General features: G+C 41.9%; 2 long non-coding RNA genes across 2 annotated transcripts; one reads left to right on the top strand and one right to left on the bottom strand.

The window, feature by feature from the left end:
* Window positions 1-877: 877 nt before the first annotated feature.
* On the bottom strand, window positions 878-12490 carry LOC139042168 (uncharacterized). The gene is made up of 3 exons (XR_011498525.1): window positions 12298-12490; window positions 11861-11957; window positions 878-2557 (listed from the first exon to the last, which is right to left on the bottom strand). It is a non-coding gene; the product is annotated as an uncharacterized lncRNA (long non-coding RNA).
* Window positions 12491-13246: 756 nt separating this feature from the next.
* Window positions 13247-15585, top strand: LOC106822331 (uncharacterized). Its single transcript, XR_001395880.3, has 3 exons — window positions 13247-13616; window positions 14170-14338; window positions 14924-15585. It is a non-coding gene; the product is annotated as an uncharacterized lncRNA (long non-coding RNA).
* The last annotated feature ends 10701 nt before the right edge of the window (window positions 15586-26286 follow it).

The raw sequence follows: 26286 nt of genomic DNA, 5'->3' as shown, positions 1-26286 counted from the left end.
ACCAACCTGGATTTATCTGGTTCCTACATTTGCCAGCCTGTGTGGCTTTCAGAAGATCGCGCGAGCCTCCTCTGTGACATGGGGACAGGGCTGACCCTCTCAGCGTCACTGTGATATGTGAATGAGACAGGACAGGTGAGGAATTGATGCGCAGTAGGTGCTGAGTGAATGTGTTAGTTCCCTCTGGCTGCTGTGACAAATTACAGCATACTAGGTGGCTTCAAAGAGCAGAAATTTATTCTCTCACAGTTGTGGAAGACAGAAGATCAAAATCAAGGTTTCACCAGGGGCACACTCCCTCAGAAGTTTCTAGGGAAGAATCCTTCCTTGCCTCTTCCTGCTTCTGGTGGTTCCAGGCAATCCTTGGCAGTTCTTGCCTTGTGCCATCATAACTCCAATCTCTGCCTCCTTTATTGCATGACCTTCTTCCCTACTTGTGTCTGTGTCCAAATTTCCCCCTTTGTATAAGGACATCAGTCAGTGGACTTAAGGCCCTCAATCCAATCTTACCTCATATTAACTTGATTTCATCTGCAAAGACTCAACTCCAAGTAAAATCAATTTCACAAGTACCGGGGAGAGAATGCATCTCTGATTTATTGAATATATCTTTTTGGAGAACATAATTCAACCCACAACAGCGAGTATTCATTATCAGGATTATCAGGTCCCCTAATGTTCACACTGTTCATCTCCAGTCCCTACTTTCCTCCTGAGCTCCAGGCCATCCATCTCTCTAGCTGCCCGCTGGATGATGGTCTCCATGGGATGTCCTAGAGACCCTCAGACTCCCAACAAGTGACTCTGACGTCATTGTCTCCATCTCGGCCCTGCCCCCTAACACGAGAGAAATGAAAACATACTTGGACATGGTCTTGTGCAAATATGTTCACAGCAGCTTTATTCATAATCACAAAAAAACAGAAAGAAAACAAATGTGTATCAACAGAAAAATGAGTAAACAAAGGGCAATATACTGGAATCCTGCTCAGTAATAAAAGGAAAAAATCATTGATAGGCATAAAAACTTGGATGAATCACACAAAACTCAACACTGAGTGAAAAACAAAACCACTAGTACATACTGCATGATTCCAATTATGTAAACCAATTATGACATTTCTAAGGTTGATTTTTTCCAAACGTTGATCCACTTGTTCTACCACGTTTGTTGAGAAGTCCTCCCCTTCCCAAATGTATAGTCTGGTTGCTGTTCAGTTGACCATGTATAACGTGTGGGTCTATTTATGGAATCTATTTTTCCCACATCACACTGTCTTCATTACTCTGGCTTTATAGTAATATCTGATTTCTCCAACTATGTTCTTATTTTTCAAATTATTTTGCTATTCTAGATCTTTCCATTTCCCTGTCAATTTTAGACTAAACTTGTCAATTTATGTATATATGCCTGTTGACTGGGATTACTTTAAATCAATATAGAGAAAACTGACATCTTAACAATATTATGTCTTCCCATCCATGAACATGGTATATCTATTCATTCATTTGGATCTTCTTTAACTTCCCTGAGCAATGTTTCGTATTTTTCACTGTAGACATATTGCATGTTTAAAGATAAATTTGTCCCTTACTCCTTTATATTTCTTGGTGATGTTATAAAAGAGTTAGGATCCATTTGCAGGGAGTTTTAACGTCACATCCTATCCTTCGAGCTCTTCCCATAGAGACTACTTCATGAAATGACTGCTGTGATATATTCCTTATTCATTTGGGTACTGTAGGTGAATTTTGGGATCATGTAGTTTCATTCATCAGGCGGTCGTGTGATCATCTGGGAACCTTCCTCATTCCTTTCATTTGTCCCTATGGGAAGAGACCATGAGCTGCTGCTTGACTTTCCCATCTCAACCCAGAAATTCACACCTTGAGCTCAGCTTTCAAAGATAGAGCCAAATGAAGGTCCAGGGGGAGGGCATTCCAAGAGGATGGACTTCAATGTGCAGGGTCCGAGTTCTGATGCTGGTCTCCTCCAGAGTCAGGAGATTTTCCTTGTAGGACGTTTCTATTCAAAGTGCATGGATCCAAGAATTTTTCAGCATATAATTGGTGGCAGTTTCTCTAATAGGATTTTTCTCCCAGAATTCTCACAATGAACTTGCAAGCAGGGCTTCTTGTCTGTGTTTCACAGAGCAAGAAACTGGGGCAAAGAGAGGTAAGTGTCAGTCTGTCACTTACTTAGTAAAGGGGGAGAGTGTGGACATGAACTCAGAACTCTCTGATTCCAAACCCTGTGTTCTTTATGCTATTTAGAGTGATGTTAACTCTACAGGACTCAGCCGCCAACTTTTTCTTTGCCCTGCAGGGGTTGTGATCCCTCAAGCCAAGGTCAAATGCTTGCAGTTTATCTCTTGTGGATCTTGATCTCTGAGTACTCACTACCTGTGGCCTCCTGTTCCTGCAGGTCCTGAAGCTTCATCCCAGAAAAGCTGAGGTTTGCATAAGGGAGGTCTTCTTCCTCCCCTGAGTGGGGGGCAGCCACATCTGGGGGAGGGTGATCTGGGAGGCTGCCTGCCTGGGATTCAATTAGGGAACCCTAAGTGGAGGAAGAGAGAAGGGAGTCAGAGCAGAACAGCAGGCACAGGATAAGGCAGAGAGTGTCCAGAGGGGAGCCCATGAATTCTCTCATCCATTCATCCCACACACATTTTTGTTGAGATCTCCTTCATTCCTGATCTCCTTGAATGTTCAATACTTATAGAGCACCTTATTTGGTGCTTGCTAATCTCATTAACTTCTGACAACAACCCCATAAAGAAGATATTATTATTGTCTAAATTTTATAGATATGAAAACTGAGGTTGAACCAAGTAAGCAGCGTGCTCAAAGTCCCTGGTCTAATCCAGTTCTTTCTGAGCCCAAAGCCTGAGGCCCCCCGTGTGTGAGGCCCTGAGCTTGGTGATGGGCATGATAGACACACACCCTGACCTCTTTCAGCTTACTCTTTAATTGAAGAAGGCAGCAAAAAAATGAGTTAAATAAATGTTTAATTTTGAATTATGATATAATGGACAGGAACTGGGTAAGTGAGAGAGAATTACAGGGCCTTGATTCAAGCATAGCATGTGCCCTTGGGAAGCTCACAGTTTGGTGAGAGGACAAGTGAGTGAAAGAAATTATGTCCCTGTGGTAGGCAGAATAACAGCCCTCCCAAGAGATCCATGTCCCAATCCCCTGGAACTTGTGAATCTATTACCTTATATTCCAAAAGGGACTTTGCACATGGAATTAAGTTAAGGATTTTGAGACAAGGAGATTCTCCTGGGTTATCTGGGTGAGCCCCACGTAATCACAAGGGTTTTTACACGGGAAAGAAGGAGGCAGAGAGAGATTTGAAGATACTATACTTTTGGCCTTAAAGATGCAGGATGGAGCCATGAACCAAGGAATGCAGGTGCCCTCTAGAGGCAAAAAAAAAAAAAAAAAAAACAAGGCAAGAAAATGTGTTTCCCCCTGGAGCCTTCAGAAGAAATTCAACCCTGCCTGCCAATGCCTTCATTTCAGCCCAGTGAAACCCATTTTGGACTTGTGACCTCGAGAACTGTAAGAGAATAAATTTACATAGCTGGAAGCCACTTAATTTGTGATATTTCGTTGCAGCAGGAACAAGAAGCTAAGACAGACTCACACAGAGGACAGTGACAGGTTCTGCCTGGAGAGCATCTTTCTTTGCTGCTCCCCTTAAAAAGAGAATCCTTCACCAGAATTGTTGATTTTTTTTTTATTGAGTTATTGATAGGTTACAATCTTGTGAAATTTCAATTGTACATTAATGTTTGTCAATCATGTTGTAGGTGCACCACTTCACCCTTTGTGCCCACCCCCCACCCCACCTTTCCCCTGGTATCCACTAAACTGTTCTTGGTCCATAATTTTAAATTCCTCATATGAGTGGAGTCATACACAGATTATCTTTCTCTCGCTGGCTTATTTCACTTAACATAATTCTCTCAAGGTCCATCCATGTTATTGCAAAAGGAATGATTTTGTTCTGTTTTGCAGCTGAGTAGTATTCCATTGTATACATGTACCACATCTTCTTTATCCATTCGTCTGTTGCTGGACACTTAGGTTGCTTCCACGTCTTGGCTATTGTAAACAGTGCTGCAGTAAACATTGGGGTGCACAGGACTTTTGGGATTACTGACTTCAAGCTCTTTGGATAAATACCCAGTAGTGGGATGGCTGGATCGTATGGTAGTTCTATTTTTAGTTTTTTGAGGAATCTCCATACTGTTTTCCATAGTGGCTGCACCAGTTTGCATTCCCACCAGCAGTGTATGAGGGTTCCTTTTTCTCCACAACCTCTCCAACATTTGTTGCTATTAGTTTTAGATATTTTTTGTCATTCTAACGGGTGTAAGGTGATATCTTAGTGTAGTTTTGATTTGCATTTCCCTGATGATCAGCGATGATGAGCGTCTTTTCATGTGCCTATTGGCCATCAGTATATCTTCTTTGGAGAAATGTCTGTTCATGTCTCCAGCCCATTTTTTGATTTGGTTGTTTGATGTTTTGTGGTTGAGTTGCGAGAGTTCTTTATATATTATGGATATTAAGCCTTTGTCAGATATATGACTTGCAAATATTTTTTCCCAGTTAGTGGGTTGTTTTTTTGTTTCAATCCTGTTTTCATTTGCCTTGAAGAAGCTCTTTAGTCTGATGAAGTCCCATTTGTTGATTCTTTCTATTGTTTCCCTTCTCTGAGAAGGCATGGTGTCCAAAAAGATCCTTTTAATACTGATGTCAAAGAGTGTACTGCCTACACTTTCTTCCAGAAGCCTTATGGTTTCAGGCCTCACCTTTAGGTCTTTGATCCATTTTGAGTTTATTTTGGTGAATGGTGAAGAAGAATGGTCAATTTTCATTCTTTTACATGTGGCTTTCCAGTTTTCCCAGCACCATTTGTTGAAAAGACTTTCTTTTCTCCATTGTATGCCCTCAGCTCCTTTGTCAAAGATAAGCTGTCCATAGATGTGTGGTTTTATTTCTGGGCTTTCAATTCTGTTCCATTGATCTGTGCACTTGTTTTTGTACCAGTACCATGCTGTTTTGATTACTGTAGCTTTGTAGTATGTTTTGAAGTCAGGGATTGTGATGCCTCCCGTTTTGTTCTTTTTTCTCAGGATTGCTTTAGCAATTCGGGGTCTTTTGTTGCCCCATATGAATTTTAGGATTCTTTGTTCTAATTCTGTAAAGAATGTCATTGGGATTCTGATTGGGATGGTGTTGAATCTGTAGATTGCCTTAGGTAGAACGGACATTTTAACTATGTTTATTCTTCCAATCCATGTACATGGAATGTCTTTCCATCTCCTTATGTCATCATCCAATCCTCTCAGAAAGGCCTTGTAATTTTCATTATATAGGTCCTTCACTTCCTTAGTTAAATTTACGCCAAGGTATTTTATTCTTTTTGTTGCGATTGTGAATGGTATTGTATTCTTGAGTTCTTTTTCTGTTGGTTCATTACTGGAGTATAGAAATGCTACTGATTTATGCAAATTGATTTTATTCCCTGCAACTTTGCTGTAGTTGTTGATTACTTCTAACAGTTTTCCAATGGATTCTTTGGGGTTTTCTATATATAAGATCATGTCGTTTGCAAACAGCGAGAGTTTCACTTCTTCCCTCCCTATTTGGATTCCTTTTATTCCTTTTTCTTGCCTGATTGCCCTGGCCAGGACCTCCAGTACTATGTTAAATAAGAGTGGTGATAGAAGGCATCCTTGTCTCATTCCTGTTTTCAGGAGGATGGCGTTCAGTTTTTGCCCATTGAGTATGATGTTGGCTATGGGTTTGTCATATATGGCCTTTATTATGTTGAGGTAGTTTCCTTCTATGCCCATTTTGTTCAGAGTTTTTATCATAAATGGCTGTTGGATCTTGTCAAATGCCTTCTCTGCATCTATTGAGATGATCATGTGGTTTTTATTCCTCAGTTTGTTGATGTGCTGTATCACGTTGATTGATTTGCGGATGTTGAACCATCCCTGTGTCCCTGGTATGAATCCCACCTGATCATGATGTATGATTCTTTTGATGAATTGCTGAATTCCGGTTGCCAAAATTTTGTTTAGAATTTTTGCATCTATGTTCATCAGTGATATTGGCCTGTAGTTCTCTTTTTTCGTGGTGTCCTTGTCAGGTTTTGGTATCAGCGTGATGTTGGCCTCATAGAATATGTTAGGAAGTGTTCCATCTTCCCTAATTTTTTGGAATAGCTTGAAAAGGATAGGTATTAAATCCTCTCTGAAAGTTTGGTAGAATTCCCCAGGAAAGCTATCTGGTCCTGGGGTTTTATTCTTTGGGATGTTTTTGATTGCTGTTTCAATCTCTTTTCTTGTGATTGGTTTGTTCAAATTGTCTGCCTCTTCTTGAGTGAGCTTTGGGAGATTGGAGGAGTCCAAGAATTTATCCATTTCCTCTAGGTTATCCATTCTGTTGGCATATAGTTTTTTGTAGTATTCTCTTATAATCTGTTGTATTTATGCAGAGTCTGTTGTTCTTTCTCCTCGCTCATTTCTGATTTTGTTTATTTGAGCTTTCTCCCTTTTTTTCTGTGTAAGTCTGGCTAGTGGTTTGTCAATTTTATTTATCTTCTCAAAAAACCAGCTCTTTGTCTCATTGATACTTTCTACTGCCTTTTTCGTTTCAATAGTATTTATTTCTGCTCTGATTTTTATTATTTCTCTCCTTCTGCTGACTTTGGGCTTTGTTTGTTCTTTTTTCTCTAGTTCAGTTAGGTGTGCTTTAAGGTTGCTTATTTGGGATTTTTTTTGTTTGTTAAGATGTGCCTGTATTGTGATGAATTTTCCTCTTAATGCAGCTTTTGCTGTATCCCATATGAGTTGGTATGGCATGCTATCATTTTCATTTGTTTCCAGGTATTTTTTTATTTCTTCTTTAATTTCTTCAATGATCCATTGCTTGTTCAGTAGTGTGTTGTTTAGTCTCCACATCTTTGTGCCTTTCTCGGCTTTTTTCGTGTAATTAATTTCTAGCCTTATAGCACTATGATCTGAGAAGATGCTTGTTATTATTTCAATTTTTTTAAATTTGTAGAGGCTTGCCTTGTTTCCCAACATATGGTCTATCCTAGAGAATATTCCATGTGCACTTGAGAAGAACGTGTATTCAGCTCTTTCAGGGTGGAGTGATCTATATATGTCTATTAAGTCCAATTGTTTTAGTTTTTCCTTTAGCTCCACTATTTCCTTGCTAATTTTCTGTCTGGATGATCTGGCCATTGATGTGAGTGGGGTGTTGAGGTCCCCTACTATTATTGTGTTGTTTTTAACATCTTCCTTTAGGTCTGTTAATAGTTGCTTTATGAATCTTGGTGCTCCTGTGTTGGGTGCATAGATATTTATAAGTGTTACTTCTTCTTGATGAAGTGTCCCTTTAATCATTATATATTGTCCCTCTGTGTCTCTCCTTACCTGTCTTATTTTGAAATCCACTTGGTCTGATATGAGAATTGCAACACCTGCCTTTTTTTCCTTGCTATTTGCTTGAAGTATTGTCCTCCACCCCTTCACCCTGAGTCTGTGTTTGTCCTTGGGGCTGAGGTGTGTTTCCTGGAGGCAACAAATTGTTGCATCATGTTCTTTAATCCATTTTGCCACTCTGTGTCTTTTTATTGGAGAGTTCAATCCGTTCACATTGAGAGTGATTACTGATGCATGTGGACTTAGTGCTGTCAATCTGTCGCTCATTATCTTGTTTTCCTGTGTTTCTTTTCCTGTGTGCTTTAGACTACCCATTTAATACTGCAATTTCTTATGCTGGGTTTCTTAGATTTTTCCTTATGTATGATTTGTGACTCTGTTCTGTACTTTATTTTAGTGTCTACCTTGAAGTTTGTATTTAGAATCTCGTGTATAATATAGTCTATTCTCTGGTGGTCTCTTACCTACTTGACCAATACTGATTTAGACCCTTTGCTCTTCCCCTCCTAAATAATTATTTTCATTTTTTTATTCCAACTCATCTTATTAATTTGTAGTTAGAGTGCTAAGATCGTCCTTGTTTTGGTAGTTTCCTTACTTTTACCCTAATGCTATAATTGAATATTTGCTATCCTGTTCTGGTTCTATCCATCGGTCTCCCTAGTCTGTGGACTGTGTCCCCTTTCTCCCTTTTTTCTTTTTTCAGGTATGAGAGCCTTCTTGAGGATTTCTTGTAATGGAGGGCTTTTAGTTACAAATTCCCTTAACTTTTGTTTGTCTGGAAAAGATTTAATTTCTCCCTCATATCTGAAGGAAATTCTTGCTGGATAGAGTATTCTTGGCTGAAGGTTTTTATCCTTTAAAGATTTGAATATATCACTCCATTCTCTCCTAGCTTGTAGGGTTTCTGTAGAGAAATCCGCTGACAGTCTAATAGGGGCTCCTTTATAGATTATTCTCTTTTCTTTCCTTACTTCCCTGAGTATTCTCTCCTTATCATTCCTATTTGCCAACTTTACTACTATGTGCCTTGCGGTAGGTCTTTTTACATTGACAAATCTAGGAGATCTAAAACCCTCCTCTACACACATTTCTCCATTGATCCCTAGATTTGGGAAGTTCTCTTCAATAATTTCGTTAAGCACACTTTCTGCTCCATTTTCCTTTTCCATAGTCTCGGGAATTCCTATGATCCTTATGTCCTTACTCCTCATTGAATTCATTATCTCTCGGAGATTTTCCTCATTTTTTTTAATTCTTAGTTCTCTTTCTTCCTCTGTCTGGCGCCATTCAGCCTGTCTATCTTCGATTATGCTAATTTTCTCCTGTATGTTGTCTACACGGGCATTCAGGGAATCCGTATTCTGTTTTATCTGGTCCATTGTGTTTTTCATCTCAAGTAATTCTGTTTGATTCTTCTTTATGATTTCAATCTCTTTTCTGAAGTAACTCCAGAACTCGGCTTGTTTCTCTATCTTTCTCTCTACCTCATTGAGTTTTTTTATTATAGCTGCTCTGAATTCATTATCACTTAGTTTACCTAATTCCAAGTCCTCAGGACTTAATTCTGTGTTTTTATTGTTTTCCTTCTGGTCTGGGGCTTTTATAAATTACTGGATGGTAGAGGAGCGGTTTTTTCGCATGGTGGTAGAATTCAGTTGCAGTTACAGCCTGTCGCCACTAGATGGGGGTCGAGAGCAGCATGTTAGCTCTCCGCCTTCGGGGCAAGATGGCTGCGCCCACTGGCTTTGCTGGGGGAGGGGCTGTTACACGTGCAGGTCTGGGTTCAGATCAGTTCTGTTCTCTGGTCTCCCGAGGCCCTTGGTTTATGGGGTCCCCGCGGACGGAAGCTTTCCCCCTGTCAGCGGGTCTCCACTGAATCAGCGGCAGGAGTCCTGGATGATCCCCCGGTCGCGCAGCCCCTCCCCTGCTCCTTCCCAACCTGCGCCGCAGCAATCGCAGACTCTAGGGGAGGGAGCGATGTTCTCTCCTACCGTTCCAGTGCCTCCGAGGGTGTAAACAAGGTTTATGATCTCCGCCTTCTTGGTATTGTAGGTCTCTAACGAGCTGGCATTATGTTTATTCTCTGAAATTCAGTTCTTCCAATCTTTTGTTGTATTTTGGAGGGGAGAGAATCCCGGGTCAGCTCACCCCGCCATTTTGCTCTGCCCCCTCTTGAATTGTTGATGTTTTTGTTGCTCCTATTCTCTCTTGATTGTTCAAGTTAAGATACACACACACACACACCAGCCACTTCCCAACACTGCTATTATCCAGCACACCAGTCACCTCTGCTAGTGAAATCCAAATGGCCATGTTTCTGTCCTCACCTCTCTGGACTCTGCAGCAGCAGGTGACCCAGGTGCATGGCTTCTCTAAGCAAAAGCCCTTCTTTACTTAACTACAAGATATCACACTTTTCTGGGTCCATTGACCTCGCTGACAGTCCCATTGCTGGTTGCTCCCCAACCAAATTGGGAGGGAAGAGCATTAGAGAAGGGAGGAACAGCCTATGCAAAGACCCAGGGGCACAAGTAAGCTTGTTCTGGTTGATGACGATGAAAAGCCCACTGTGGATGGAGCAAAGGGTGGGAGGCGGGAGGAGTGGCAGGAAGTGGACTGGACAGGGGGGCTAGGATCTGGGTGAGGCAAGTGAGGCACTCGCCTAAAATGGAAAATTAAAAGGAGCACAGAAAAACTCAATAAGTGCGATAAATGACATTTGAATGCAAGATATTTAAATCAAAGTGAATGCAAAAGGAAAACCACAGAGAACAAAATATCAAAAACAGAAATAACCCAGCATCAGTAAGAGTGCCCTTCTAACCAATTGGAGCCTGAGGCAGAAGGAAATATGTGTGTCCCTGTATATGTGTTTTCACGTATTTTTAATGGTCATTTTTTCCCCAGAAATTTAAATAATTGAAATATTTTTAGAAACCTGAAAGTTGTGTGTATTAAAACATCCTGTTAGGGGCCGGCACTGTGGCCGAGTGGTTAAGTTTGCACGCTTTGCTTCAGCAGCCCAGGGTTTCACCAGTTCAGATCCTGGGCACTGATGTGGCACCACTCGTCCAGCCACGCTGAGGCAGCGTCCCACATGGCACAACCAGAGGCACTCATAACTAGAATATACAACTGTGCGCTGGGGGCTTTGGGGAGAAGAAGAAAAAAAAAGAAAAAAGAGGAAGATTGGCAACAGATGTTAGCTCAGGTGCCAATCTTTAAAAAAAAAAAACAAACATCATTTTAAGTTTAAGCGTTTATGTGTACCCACCAGGATTTATTATAATTTTGCTTTCCTGGTTCTTCTGGAAGTAAACGTGGAAACAATCTTTTCAAAATCTCCTTTTTCGCTTCTCTCATTTTCTGCTGAGAATGCTGCCATGTGTGACAATTTCTGTTGATCAAGCTATGATTTTAAATAACTGTTAACTAACTTCAGTCTACTGATGTTATCATTATTTAGATTTTTGATATTGTCCTTATCATAGATGTTTTTCATTCATTTTGATTTTTTTTTAAATAGTGCAGTAAAGTGTTATCTCACTTACTGAAATTTTGGGCATCATTTTAAGTTTTGCATCTGAGGCGAGTGCCTCACTCTCCTCACCCAAACCCTGGCCTATCTGGGGAGGTAGGTGCTGAGAGGCCAGAAGATGCAGGGCTCAAGGATGAGGAGTTTGAGCTTCATTTTCTAGGTCAGGATTCAGTAAACTACGTAAAGCCCCTGGGTGAAATGTGGCCCAGTGCCTGTGTTTGTAAATAAAGTTTTATTAGAACACAGACATGCTCATTCGTTTACATATGGTCTAAGGCTGCTTTCACGCTGCAAATCAGAGTTGAATGACTCCAACAGAGACTGCAAGGCCCACAATCCAAAAATATTTACTATCTGGCTCTTGATAGAAAACTTTTGCCGGCAACTGCTCTAGATGGTGGGGGCAAACAGATGTTCAAATACAGAAGAACTGGACCATAATGCCTTTTAGATGATTGATCTATGTACGGAAAGGGAGGTGAGAGGCAGGGAGATGAGGGGTCCAGGAAAGAGATTCTGAAACCTTGGCAATGATGGAGATTGAGATGGAGAAAGGCAAACTGATGCTAGCTGTTCATAGGAGGAAAAATGGACAAGATGTGGTGAATTTTTGGCTATAGCAGAAGAAAGGGAGGATAGAGAGAGGGTGACTCCTCCACGCCTGGCCCAAAAGAAAGAGGAGGGTCCGTCATGCTGTCAGAAATATGGGGATCCAACTTGAAGGGAAGAATAGGAGGAGGAGGTGAGGAGAACAACTTTGGCCATGCTAAGTGGGGCAATCCAGAAAGCCAGCCTGGGGGAGGTGTCCAGGTAAGATGCTGGATGGGGAGGCGCCCAAGTCACTCACCTGAGAGACTAACCCTGTGACGGCATTTTCACCCTCCATGCTTGTGTCCCCCAAGCCTGCTGCTGACCTTGTTGCTTCCTTCCTGCAGGACCTCACTCTGAGTGAAGAGATCGGAGAACCTTTCAGTCCAACCAGCTCAGGGTGCAGTGGGCAGACTGACCCGCTCCTCTGTTCTCTCTGAAGGGGCTGGAGTGAGTCACTGAGGTGGGAGGGGATGGTCCTCTCCCAGAGACCCCAGGGTTGTGAACACAGGCTCCCTATCCTGGACAGTGGGGCAGAGGTTTGTGACAGACTCACTCAGGTGCCAGGGACCTCCTTCCTGCCCCCGCTTCAGGCTCTTGACCCACCCAGTCCCTCCAGCTCTGGGTTCAGAGATCTGTGGCTGCCTGTGCTTCCCACCCCAGGGCTCTCCCTCCCTCCCCAGGGTCACTGCTCACATGATGATGATGATGCAGAAGGACAGGAAGAGCAGGGCTGTAGCACCTGCTCCCCCCAAATTCTCCTTGTTCCTCCAGAGCATGGCAAGGTCTTCTGGCCTCCAAACCTTTGCCCAAATGGGCTCCGTTCCCAGGATTTGGATGTGCAGGAGACACTGAGCAAGGAAGCCAGACTGGAGGTTGGTTGTTCACCCTGAGGGATGGTGAGGATTTCGTGAGAGATGAGACATGCACCTGAATTCACAGAAAGCTATTTTGATGTGTGTGGCTGAGGGCTGGGAGGAAGTGGTGGGACTCCTGGGAGATGGTGCCTCCTCAGACTGATGTCAACTTCTTGAAACTTTTTGGGGGAAACACAACACAAATACAGAGAAGTGCCCCCACAAGAACAGCTCAGTGATTTATCACAAAATGAACACCCTCCAAGAAATAGAATGTCAGGAACACCCAGGTCCTCCCCTTTGATCCCCCTCCCTATGCCCACACCCCACTCCCTCCAAGGAGTCCCAGCCTCACTATAATGCCAACTGATTCCTTGCTTTTCTCTGTGGTTTTATCATCTGAGCATGCTGCCTTTACTCACCCAAATACTGGAGTAGAAGCAATTTGTGATCATAGAGAAGGAAAGTGCCAGCTTTGAGCATCTATAGGTACTCTCATGCCATCACCAATTCCTATATTTTCAGCTGGAATCTCATCCTAAAGCCCCATCCCCACCTGGGCCCCCCCGCCCCGTCCTGGCCACTCTCTCTCTCCCAGCAGGAGCAGCTGCAGCATCTGTGGTCAGAAGGGCTAGGCCAGGCTTAGTCTGTTTTCCGTGGTCCCCAATTTACAAAGAAAAGCAAAAGAATGGGAAGGAGAGACATGAGGAAGCCACAGAGAAACCAATTGTGTGTAAAAGAGGAACTATGACCAATAGGCCAATAGAGCTGGGGGGCCTTGTATTTCCACTTCTCCAATTTGCAGAAACACCAAGGTCCAGAGTGCACAAAGGACTTGTCCAAATCGCATGGTTGCCCCGTCTCATGCACCATTGTCTGCACTGGGAACCACTTCAACAATCTTGGTCTGCCCAGGATTCATTGAGCTGGGAGACAGGAAGCACATGTTAATGAGCGAAGAGAACTGTCAACTCTCTCCGTGAGTTGAGAGAGGAAATTTCATTCATTCACTCATTCATTCATTCATTCATTCAACAATCATGTGCACTGTGCCTTCAGGTCTCCAGTAAAGGGATAAATATGAGAGATCTAGACCTTGCCTTCGAGGAGAGCAACGTCTGGCTGGGAGAGTGGTTACCTGACAATTCCGTGCATAGGGTAGGTGACTGTGATGGGGAATCACACCTGGGTTGAGAGGGGCTCCTGCTCTTCTGGGAGCAAAGAGCCTAGTAGACATGTTAGGGACTCTCAGGCGGTCACAAGGGTTGTGAATTTCAAAGGCGATCCTGGTACCTGGGGAATTGCTGGACTCTCAGGTGTTATCTTCTCAATTCCACACACTCCTCTACTGTGCTGGAGATTCTCCACCAGCTACCAGGTTCTGTGCTCTGTTTGTGACCAACCCCACCTCTGCCCCAGCAGGGGTCAGACCACCACTCATAGGAGGTGCTCACTCTATCCTGGCTCCTTGGGATCCCTAGGAAAGGTCAGTGGTGCTATCCGTGGTGCTGATTCAGGGACAAATGGTGATTTGGAGATGTCCGCAGCCCTGTAGAGAGGCCTGATCACACAGAATAGGGACGTTATGCCTGGCTATAGGATGGCCAGGATGTCAGATGGTGCTGAGGAGGGCTCAGGTCAGCCTGGAAGGAGGGAGGCAGGCCAGGGAAGCACCTCTACTTCTCACCCATGTCCTTCTGTTCACCCTCAGGAATGCCCTATGGACAAGGCCAAGTTGTCGTCACCAATCCAAGGGCAGGAAAGGCGAAGGATCTGTGTGGCCCCTTTAAATATCTGTTCCTATTTCATTATCTCAACATCCCTGACAAAGAGGGGTAACCTTCCTCATGGGATAGAGGAAGCAGCCAACACTCAGGCAGGTGAGTAGCTGTAGGAACTGGTCTCCAAAAACAATCCGAAGCAATCCTGCCCCTCCTTTGTACAAACATGTGGCTCCTCTCCTTACAAGATGGAATTTGTTATGATAATCTCCTCATTTGGAACCTGGATTGGGTCCATGACTGCTTTGTCCAAAAGAATATGGAGGACAAGATGTTCTGAGGCTTCACCAGCTCAGACATTAAGAAGGCATTGTAACTTCCACTCCTGCCTCATGGATCCCTGGGCACCTGTGTAAGCAACCTAGGGGATTCTGATGGAGAGAGATGTTACATAGAGGAACACTGAAGGGTCAGATATCCAATCCCAGTCACCACACCATCCCAACCTGACTTCCCAGAGCAAAACTAGGAGTGAAACTGCCCAGCTGGGCTCTGGTCAATTTGCAGAAACATGAGATAGAATAAAATGATTGCTTGGGCCACTGAGTTTTAGGGTGGTTTGGTGACGTGCAGAAAGAGATAACTGAAACAGTAGCCACAGGAATCATAGCTAGTGGGGGGGGGGGCAGTTGGAAATTTACACTTCTGAGCAATTACTGTACTTAAAGTATGATTTTTAAACAGTGATTTGAAGCCTTCAGTGAAGAAACCTGTGGAGGCTTTGCCAGGCTGGAACTACACTTCCCAGAATCCCCTTCCCTGTTAGCTTCCAGGTTCCAGTTGGCCACAAGAGAATGGAGCAGTTGAAGCAGCAGCCACCAGGCTCCGAGGATCAGTGGAGGTACAGCTGCTATGGCAGCCTTGCGCATCATCGCTCGTCTGTTGGCTCACCTTGCTGATGTGGCATTACAGCTGTTCAACTGCTCTGAGGCGAGGAGTGTGTTGGGGAAAGAAACTGACTGGAGTTCAGGGGGCAAAGACCGTCAAGCCTTTGTACCTGGATCGGCGACCCTGTTGGACACCGGTGGCCAGACGTAGGTTTACAGTAACATGCAAATGATCCAGGAAAAGAGCATCTCCAGTATTTCTCTCCTACTAAGACATTGTCCCAGTATCTCTTTGACCTGACAACTAGGGCCATTTGCCAATCCAGAGGAGCCCCATCTTCCCCAGGGCAAAGGGAAGAAAATGGCCCACCTCAGTGCTCAGAATGCCCAATGCCAAGCTCTGTGTCTGTGTGTGTGTGCTAAACATTGGCCTCCAAGGCCGATGTGATGGTTAATCTTATATGTCAACTTGACTTGGCTGTGAGATGCCCAGATTAAATATTATTAGTGGGTGTTTCCAGACAAGTTTGACATTTAACTTGGTGAATTCAGTAAAATAGATTTCCCTCCAAAATGAGAATGGGTATCATCCAATCTTTTGAGGCACTCAATAGAATAGAAAGCAGTGCAGGTAAAATTTCCAGGGTAACTGGATTCCAGCATCCTTAGGACATGGATCTCAGGTGTTTGCATTAAGGTGAAGGAAGAGAAAAGTGCTGATCTCAGTGTCTGGGGGGGAACCCTCTGTGCTCGATCCTCTCCGAGTCTTTGAATGCCTCGCATGACCTTGGATGAGGAGAAAAGCCTACTTTTCTGAGACTTATGCTATGTGTCACATTCAGGAACAGCTCCTTATTTTAGTAACTATGTTTCAGGTAATAACCTCTCACCATTTGAAAGAAGTGTGCCCCCGTGTCCCCATTATGTACATCTCTGACGCTCAGGGAGCAGTTTTAGGCATGGGATCACCAAGGAGGTGTGATCTTCCCTGGGACATCTGTTCCGTTTCTGGATCACGTTCATAGCCGCTGGGGCATCCTTTCCAGGAGTGGTCCCATCCTGACACCAGAAGACATGAGCTGGGTCAGAATCAATACTTTATATTTCCAACTGCTTTTTTGGTATTTTTTTGCCTGTTTTCATTTTAATAATCCTGGAGATCAAGAATTCACAGAGCAACTTGGCAAGGTGAGCTGTTCCTTTTGTCTTTCCCCCTTTTGAACCACAACTAAACGGACATTCACTGACCCATGGGGGAAGCCCACACAGCACAACAGGATTCCTGAGAGACACACGCAGCTATACATCTGAGGGTGGATGGACTGACCCCCCGGGAAGTGGCAGAGAGAGATGAGCACACCCTGCTCTCCCCCGGTATCCCTGTGCATGGACCTGAGTGGTTTCCAACCTGGTGCAAGTGCCTGGAAAGTGGGAACATGCACCAGGGCGACTGTGGGAGGAGGCGGTGCTAACCTTTAGCCTGGGCTCGTGGTGGCTCTCCTGGTGGGGAGGAGGAGCTAACAATGTCCCTGTGCTGCCAAGGAGCAGCCACAGCTCGAGTCCCAGCAAGGAAACCCCACCCACCACGCACAGTGGCTCCAGGGACTGCGAAGCATAAACAGAGACTGCAGCAATCTACACGCTGTGGCAAACGCTCCCCAGGCCAGCGCATGAGCGCTCATAGTGCTGCTGAGCCTCCAAAGAAAGAACATGTCCTGGGAGGTTGTGGGAATAGGCAGCAGCAGCTTTAGCCCACTGGTGATCACTTTCTGGTGGGGAGGGGGAGCTCAGAGTACCCCTGAGGCCCCAAAGGGTGGCCCTAGCCCAGCCAGGAAACCACCGTCCACCAAGGGCAGTCCACACAAGTGCCTGAACACACCCCAGGTTGGGGCAAGCACCCATAACACCCCTACAGCTGCCAGCAGTTGGGATGGGGCCAGAAATGCTGCTCCTGCTTCCCCCTAGCGGTAATAGGGGGAATCTGCATCTTAAGAATACCACAAATGCCCCCCAAAAAGATTAACTCATCAAACACTGTGAGGAACTGCAGCAACAATTCAGACCAGAAGGAAAATGACAATTCTCCAGAAACCAACCCAGAAGACAGAAATTTACAACCTAAAAGACACAGAATTCAAAATAACCATCATAAGGAAACTCAATGACTTACAGCAAAACAAGAAAGACAATTCAAGGAGCTGACCAATAAAATGAATCTCTGCACCAAAGAGATTGAAACTTTAAAAAAAAATCAAGCAGAAATTCTGGATATGAAAAACACAAATAATGAAATAAAAAATAATCTAGAATCATTAAGAAATAGAACTGATCTTATGGAGGAAAGAATTAGTCTTCTTGAGGATAAAAATGTAGAAATTCTGCAGGTGGAGGAGGAGATAGAACTAAGATTTTTTTTTAAATGAAGAAATTCTTCAAGAAATGTCTGACTCAATTAGGAAAAGCAACATAAGGATTATAGGTATTCCAGAGGGAGAAGCAAGGGAGAAAGGAGCAGAGAGCTTGTTCGCAGAAATAATTGCTGAGAACTTCCCAAACCCGAAAGTGGATTCAGATTTACAGGTAAATGAAGCTAATCGAATGCCCAACTTCAACAATGATAGAAGACCTTCTCCAAGGGATATAATAGTAAAAACGTCAAAAGTTTGTGATAAAGAAAAAATATTAGGAGCAGCAAGGCAGAAGAAAATAACCTACAAAGAAAACCCTATCAGACTTTCAGTGGATTTCTCAGCAGAAACTCTATGGGCTAGGAGAGAACGGAATGATATGTTCAAAATACTGAAAGACAAAAACTTTGGACCAAGAATACTCTATCCAGTGAAACTTTCTTTCAGATATGATGGAGAAATAAACACTTTCTCAGATAAACAAAAGCTGAGGGATTTCATCACCAGTAGACCTCCCCTACAAGAAATAATTCAAGATGCCCTCACACCAGCAACAAAAAGGTAAAGGCCTACAAAGCTCTGAGCAAGGAGATAAATAGACAGACATGATCAGAAACCTGAAGCTCTCTACTAGAGCAGGGAGGCAAAGACTCGATTATAACCTGAAAGAGAAAGGGAAAGAAAGCATCAAAAGTAATGATAAACACTTCAAATTAGCTACAAACTCACAAAATTAAAAACAGAACAATTTGTAACAGCAATTGCTCATAAGGGGAGAGGAAAGAAAAGGAACCTGCTTAGGTTAATGGAGATAAGAGGCTATAAGAAAATGGACTATCTCATCTCCAATATCTGTCATACAATCCTCATGGTAACCACTAAACAAAAAATCAGAGCAGAGCCACAGTTCACAAAAAGAGAGAAAACTGAGAGATCTCCCTCAGAAAACCAACAAAATGAAATGACAGTCCAAAAATACGAAGGGAGAGAAACAGTGGAAACACAGAACAACCAGAAAACAAGAGATAAAAAGGCAGCATTAAGCCCTCATATAACAATCATCACTCCAAATGGAAATAGATTGTATTCTCCAATCAAAAGACACAGAGTATCTGGATGGATTAAAAAACAAGACTCAACAATATGCTGCCCACAGGAAATGCAGCTCTGCTCCAAAGACAAACATAGGCTCAGAGTGAAGGGATGGAACACGATACTCCAAGCTAATGACCAAGAAAATAAAGCAGCTGTTGCCATACTTTTATTAGACAAAGCAGACTTTTAAAAAGTTAAAAAAGTTAAAACAAAACAATGAGAGACAAAGAGGGGCAGTATATAATGATAAAAGGGACATTCCACCAAGAAGACACAACACTTATTAATATATATACACCTAACACAGGAGCACCAAAGTACATAAAGCAATTATTAACATACCTAAAAGGAGAAAGTAACAGCAACACCATAACAGTAGGGGATCTCAACATCCCACTTACCTCAGTGGACAGATCATCCAGACAAAAAGTCCACAGGGAAATAGACTTAAAAGAAACACTTGATCAGATGGATTTAATAGATATATAGAGAGCATTCCATCCAAATGGCAGAATATACATTCTTCTCAAGTGTCCACGGAACATTGTCAAAGATAGACCATATTTTGGGTAATAAGACAAGCCTCAATAAATTCGAGAAGATTGAAATCATCCCAACCATCTTTTCAGACCACAATGCTATGAAGCTAGAAATCAATCACAAGAACAAAACAGGGAAAGTCAGAAATATGTGGAGACTAAACAACATGCTATTGAACAGCCTTTGGATCACTGAAGAAAACAAAGGGGAAATTAAAAAATGCCCAAGGACAAACGAGAATGAAAATACAACATACCAACTCTTACAACATGTGACAAAAGTGGTCATAAGAGGGAAATTCATAGCAATACAGGCCCACCTCAACAAGCAAGAAAAATCTCAAAAAGGTAATCTTAAAATGCACCTAACAGAGCTAGAAAAAAAGAACAGACAAAGCCAAAAGTCAACAGAAGGAGGGAAATAATAAAAATCAGAGCAAAAATAAGTGGAACAGAGACTAAAAAAAAAAAAAACAACAGTTAGTGAAACTACAAGCTGGTTCTTTGAGAAGAAAAAGAAAATTGACAAACCCTTAGCCAGACTCACCAAGAAAAACAGAGAGAAGGCTCAAATAAATAAAATTAGAAATGAAAGAGGAGAAATTACAACAGATAATGCAGAAATGCAAAGGATTATAAGAGAATACTATGAAAAACTATATGCCCACAAATTCGATAACCTAGAAGAAATGGATGAATTCCTAGATTCATACAACATCCCAAAACTGAATCAAGAAGAAAGAGATAATCTGAATAGACTAATCACAAGTACAGAGATTGAAACAGTAATCAAAGACCTCCCCAAAAGCAAAAGCCCAAGACCAGATAGAGTCTCTGGAGAATTCTACCAAACATTCAAAGAAGATTTAGTACCTACCCTTCTCAAACTATTCTGAAAAAATTGAAGATGGAAAGCTTCCTAACACATTCTGTGAGGCCAACATTACCCTTATACCAAAACCAGACAAGGACAACACGAAAGAGGAAAACTATAGACCAATATCACTGATGAACTTAGATGCAAAAATCCTCAGCAAAATATTGGCAAACCAAATGCAGGAACACATTAAAAGAATCGTATACCAGGATCAAGTGGGATTCATTCCAGGGATGCAGGGATGGCTCAGCATCCACAAATCAATCAATGTGATAAACCACATTAACAAAATGAGGCTTAAAACTCACGTGATCATCTCAACAGATACAGAGAAAGCATTTGACAAGATCCAACAGCCATTTATGATAAAAACTCTCAATAAAATGGATATTGAAGGAAAGTACCTCAACATAATAAAGGCCATATATGACAAATCCACAACCAACATCATACTTAATGGTGAAAACCTGGAAGCCATCCTTCTGAAAACAGGAGCAAGACAAGAGTGCCCACCCTCACCACTCTTACTCAACAAAGTACTGGAGGTATTGGCCAGAGCAATTAGGCAAGAAAAAGAAATAAAAGGAACCCAAATTGGGAAGGAAGAAGTGAAACTTTTGCTATTTGCAGATGATATGATTTTATATATAGAAAACCCTAAAGAATCCACCAGAAAACTAATGGAAATAATCAACAACTACAGAAAAGTTGAATGGTACAAAATCAATTTTAAAAAATCAATTGCATTCCAAGACACTAACAATGAACTAACAGAAAAACAAATAAAGAATAAAATCACATTTACAACCGCAACAAAAAGAATAAAATACCTAGGAATAAACTTAACCAAAGAGGTAAAAGAGCTGTACAATGGAAACTAAAAGACATTATTGAAAGAAATTGAGGAAAATATAAGGAAATGGAAAGATATTCCATGCTCATGGGTCGGAAGAATAAACATAGTCACAATGTCCATATTACCTAAAGCAATCTACAGATTCAGTGCAATCCCAATAAAAATCCCAATGACATTCTTCACAGAAATAGAACAAAAAACCCAAAAATAAATACGGAATAAGAAAAGACCCCGAATAGCCAAAGCAATCCTGAGAAAAAAGAACAAAGCTGGAGGCATCACAATCCCTGACTTCAAAACATACTACAAAGCTATAGTAATTAAAACAACATGGTACTGGCACAAAAAGAGACAAACAGATCAATGGATCAGAACTGAAAACCCAGAAACAAAACCACACATCTGTGGACAGTTAATCTTTGACAAAGGAGCCAAGAACATACAATGGAGAAAGGAAAGTCTCTTCAATAAATGGTGTTGGGAAAACTGGACAGCTACACGCAAAAGAATGAAAGTAACTATTATCTTGCACCATAGATAAAAAATAACTCTAAATGGATCAAAGATTTGAATGTAAGAACTGAAACTATAAAAATCTTAGAAGAAAATACAAGCAGTACACTTTTTGACATTGGTCTTAGCCACATCTTTTCAAATACCATGCCTACATGGTTAAGGGAAACAAAAGAAAAAGCTAACAAATGGGACTACATCATACTAAAAAGCTTCTGCAAAGCAAAGTAAGCCATCAACAAAATGGAAAACAATGCACCAACTGGGAGAAAATATTTGCAAATCATTTATCAGACAAGGGGTTATCTCCAAAGCATATAAAGAACTCACACAACTCAACAACAAAATAAACAAACAACCAGATCAAAAAATGAGCAAAGGATATGAACAGACATTTTTCCAAGGAAGATATACAGATGGCCAACAGACACACAAAAAGATGCTCAACATCACTAATCATTAGGGAAATGCAAATCAAATCTACAACAAGATATCACCTTAAACCCGTTAGAGTGGCTATAATCACCAAGACAAAAAAACAACAAATGTTGGAGAGGTTGTGGAGAAAAGGTGACCCACATACACTGTTGGTGGGAATGCAAACTGGTGCAGCCACTGTGGAAAACAGCATGGAGATTCCCCAGAAAACTAAAAATAGAACTACCATATGGCCCAGCTATCCCACTACTGGGTATCTACCCAAACAACTTGAAATCAACAATCCAAAGTAACATATGTACCCCTATGTTCAGCACAGCACTATTCACAATAGCCAAGACATGGAAACAATCCAAGTGCCCATCAACCAATGATTGGATAAAGAAGATGTGGTATATATATATGATGGAATACTACTCAGCCATAAAAAAGACAAAATCATCCCATTTGCAGAAACATGGATGTACCTGGAGGGAATTGTGCTAAGCGAAATAAGCCAGACTGAGAAAGACAAACACCAGATGATTTTACTCGTATGTGGAATATAAACAAACACATGGACAAAGGAAACAGTTCAGTGGTTACCAGGGGAATACGAGTTGGGAGTTGGCACAGGGGGTGAAGGGGAGCACTTATGTGGTGACAGTCAAGAAATAATGTACAACTGAAATTTCACAATGATTTAAACTATTATGAATCTCAATAAAATAAATAATAATCCTGGAGATTAGTGGAATTCCTTGTGAGTATCCTTGATGACTAATGATATGGAGAAACTTCTCATATTCTTATAGGGAATTTGAACATCTTCTCTGTGAAGGGCTTAAGTGATTTGCCCATTTTTCTATTCAGATGTTGATTGTTTTTTGAGGAAGATTAGCCCTGAGCTAACATCTGCTGCCAATTCCCCTCTTTTTTTGCTGAGGAAGGCTGGTCCTGAGCTAACACCTGTGCCCAACTCCCTCTACTTTATATGTGGGATGCCTGCCACAGCATGGCTTGAAAAGCGATGTGTAGGTCTGCACCCAGGATCCAAACCAGTGAAACCCAGGCCACCATATCAGAACATACAGACTTAACCATTGCACCACCAGGCCGGCCCCAATCTTTTTCTTATCAATTTTTACAGGTACTTAAATATTCTGCGTACAAGTTCTTTCTTGGATAGTTTTATTACAAATATCTTCATCATGGCATCTTTTATGGAAAACTTCTTAATTCTAATGTAGTCAAGTTTATCAATCTTTTCCATCACTATTAATAAATGCTTGCCCTATTTAAGAAATACTTGCATAACCCCAAGAACACACATATGGTCTTTTAGATTTTCTAACAAAATATCTAAAGTTTCACTATTTACATTTAAGTATCCAAACTATTAGTAATGAATTTTCATGTACTATGTTATGTAGGTATTAGAATTCATTTTTTTATGATTTTTTGTCCCTCTTAGGTCCTTTACAACAAAATAAGACTATCTAGATAATGACTGGTACTGCATTCCTTCTACTGGGCAAGAACATGTAGAGAGAGATCTCTGAGAAAAAGAGTCAGAGGGAAGACCAAAGCTAAAGGTGGAAAAAACATTGAAAAACCTCTTCTACAAGCCAGCCATAACTATAAGTTGTGCTAGAGGAATTTGAAGCTCTGCTGACTGAAGGTAACTACCCCAACCACAAAACCAAAAGCCAGCCCAATTCTGACCGGATGGTACAAATTCCCACATTAAGGTCCCAACAGGAGAAGAGGCTTGCCCATTTCCAGGAATAAGCTCTGTTTACCTCAGTCTCTACTCTTCTACGCCCTATGTCCAACAGTTGATAAAAATTTTGAAACGCTCAAAAAGCACGAAATATCAACCAACTTTCAAGAGTCAAAGCAATCAACAGAAAAAGCCTCAGATGTGATCCAGACGTTGGAACCATCGGACAGAGACATGAACACAACTATAATTATTATGTTAAAATCTCTAATGGAAAAGGTGGGGAAAATGCTTGATCACCTGGGGAATTTCAACAGAAAGATGATAATTTTAAAAAAGAGATCGATGGAAATGGTAGAAATTTTTAAAATATAGCAGAAATGGACAACGCCTTTGACAGACTCAACAGACTTGAAAGAATTGAGAAAAGAATCCATAAACTCTATGATTAATTCATAGAAATTATCCAAACTGATGTGAAAAGTTTCAGTAAGGATACTGGGAGAAGATCACATTTTTATTTAACTTTTTTCCAAAATTATGAAAGAGAGAATAGAATAATATCCCCATCACCTAGATTTAACAATTACTCACATTTTTCTTGAGCTATTATGAGTCATTATTCGGTTTTATTAAGTTCTTCCATACAGCAAACACCTAAACGGAATTGCCTTCTGCTCCTTGCATTATTAGTGCTTCCGGACTGTATTCTTTGGCTTGCACATTCTTCTATCTTTCTGCTCCCTTTCTCCTGTAGGATGTTTGCATAGTATTCATGGGATTTCTTTTCATATCCTCATGCTTAACACAAGTAGTCTGTCCAGACATTGCATCTGAATCCTCCTGTCTGAGCTAGTGTTTCGGGAGTGGGTGTTACTTTCAGTGAACTTCTCTTAGCCCTAAGGGTCTGGGGATGAGGAGAGAGAAAGAGGGTAGAATTTTGATTGAACGTCTACTCTGTGCCAACACCATCCCACCTGTGAGGTACTTTGGTGCCCATGATACAGTCTATAATATCATCAACACCACGTGTCACTTCCCAGAGGCAACAGCATTTGACTACCACCTTGGGATACTTCCTTCCTTTTTTCTAGACATTTGTATTCCTTGTCGTTTTGACCCTCTTGGAGGTATGGTTTTATGTTGTTGTTCTGTTTTATTTTTCCGGATAATTACCTAGCCCTCTAAATTTCACCTCACTGGTTGTTTTTAAGAGGAGATGTGCTACATTTAATAAATCTCTCAAATGAGGTTGGGCATTTGTTTTGTTTCCACTTTATTTTAAGTGAAAGCACGAGAACATCACTGCCTTTGGAGATGATCAGTGTTTCCAGTTCTTTCTAATTTGGCAACTGGAATAAACTTTCTAGAAGAAAGATCAGTAGAACTCACGCTCTTGGTTAGAACTTTTCAGTCACCCACTCGCTCATTTTCTCTACATCATTGCCCAGCTTTTTCCCACCTGAACATCTTAAGCTGATGAAGCTCACACAAGAATCTCGCACTCTGGAGTCCACATCCTTTGAGGCACATGGAGGAGTTGGGGGAAGTAACCAAAGTCTGGTTGCTGTTAGAAGGAAGGAAGTGCAATGGATTTATGACCAAAAAGGGAGTTTCTTTTCCCATAATGTCACTTCCTTTCAGTAATCTCCTTTTTCAACTTCCTCAAACAAAGCATGAAAAGAGGAAACAAAGTTGTGAAATGTCAGTGTTGTGGTTTCTCTTTTCACTACATCCTCCTGATTTTCTGATGGGGAACCAGTCAAACGTCCCAGGCTTATATAGTAACATGTTGATCACAAGCGACAGGAACCATAGTTGATCCCAGCAAAGGGGAATTTTATGAGAAGATTCTGAGGTCTTCACATCATTAAAGAAGAGCAAAACCACCTTTGGGGAAAGACAGTCTCCTGAGCCCCTCGTACTCCTACAAGTCTTGCTGGGTCTGCCCATAACATGATTCTCTGACTGCTCCTTACGTGGCCAAGTTCTCATGGCTGTGTTTGCAGGGGACAACCTTAAGATATGAGATAATGTCTCCCTCCAGGACAAAGAGAAGACTCACTTACAGCTGTCTGTGAAAATGGTAGACTCCGAATTTGCTCATCTTTGCCTCCTGGGGACCTATCAACCTGACTCAGAGGATTATCTGGGACTTATCCTATCAACAAAATTTTCTGAACTGCTCTGGGAGTCAAAACAGACCGAATCCTTGTCCCCATGGGCTCATCACCCAGCAGGATGGGGAACATTGAAGGTGCCATTATAGACAACATCAGGACAGTTAGGAAAGTGCTGGAGTCAGAAAAAAGACCTGGGCTGGAGAAAGAGATTTTGCAAGGAAAAGCATCGCATCTTTTAATATCTAAAATATTTATTGGGAGCTTATGTTGTGTCAAGCATTGTTCTTGGTGAACAAAATAGACAAAAATACCTTCACCCAGTATCACAGACTTGCCCTTTGGGATGGGCAGTGAGAAAACAGTGCCCAGGCAGGAACAGAGGGAGAAAAGAAAGAAGGAAAGAAAAAAAGAGAGGAAAGAATGAGAGCATGAGGGAGAAAGAAAGAGAAGAGTGAGATAAAGAGAGAGAGATACTCTTCACGGTCGCGTCTATGGAAATGTGGACGGCCAGCCTGGCAGCTGTGGTCATCAGGGCACTTGGGAACTGCTTGACTCTTTGAATGTTCAGAAATCAGTTAGGACAATGCCCTGGGTACAAGGCAGACCTCCAGGGCCCGCTGATTAAGATCCTCTTGTGCCACTGGGATCATCTACGTGAATTCAACCTGG

The sequence above is a fragment of the Equus asinus genome, chromosome 26 (genome assembly GCF_041296235.1).
Source record: "Equus asinus isolate D_3611 breed Donkey chromosome 26, EquAss-T2T_v2, whole genome shotgun sequence".
NCBI lineage: Eukaryota > Metazoa > Chordata > Mammalia > Perissodactyla > Equidae > Equus > Equus asinus.
This window is presented reverse-complemented; position numbering and strand designations above follow the sequence as displayed.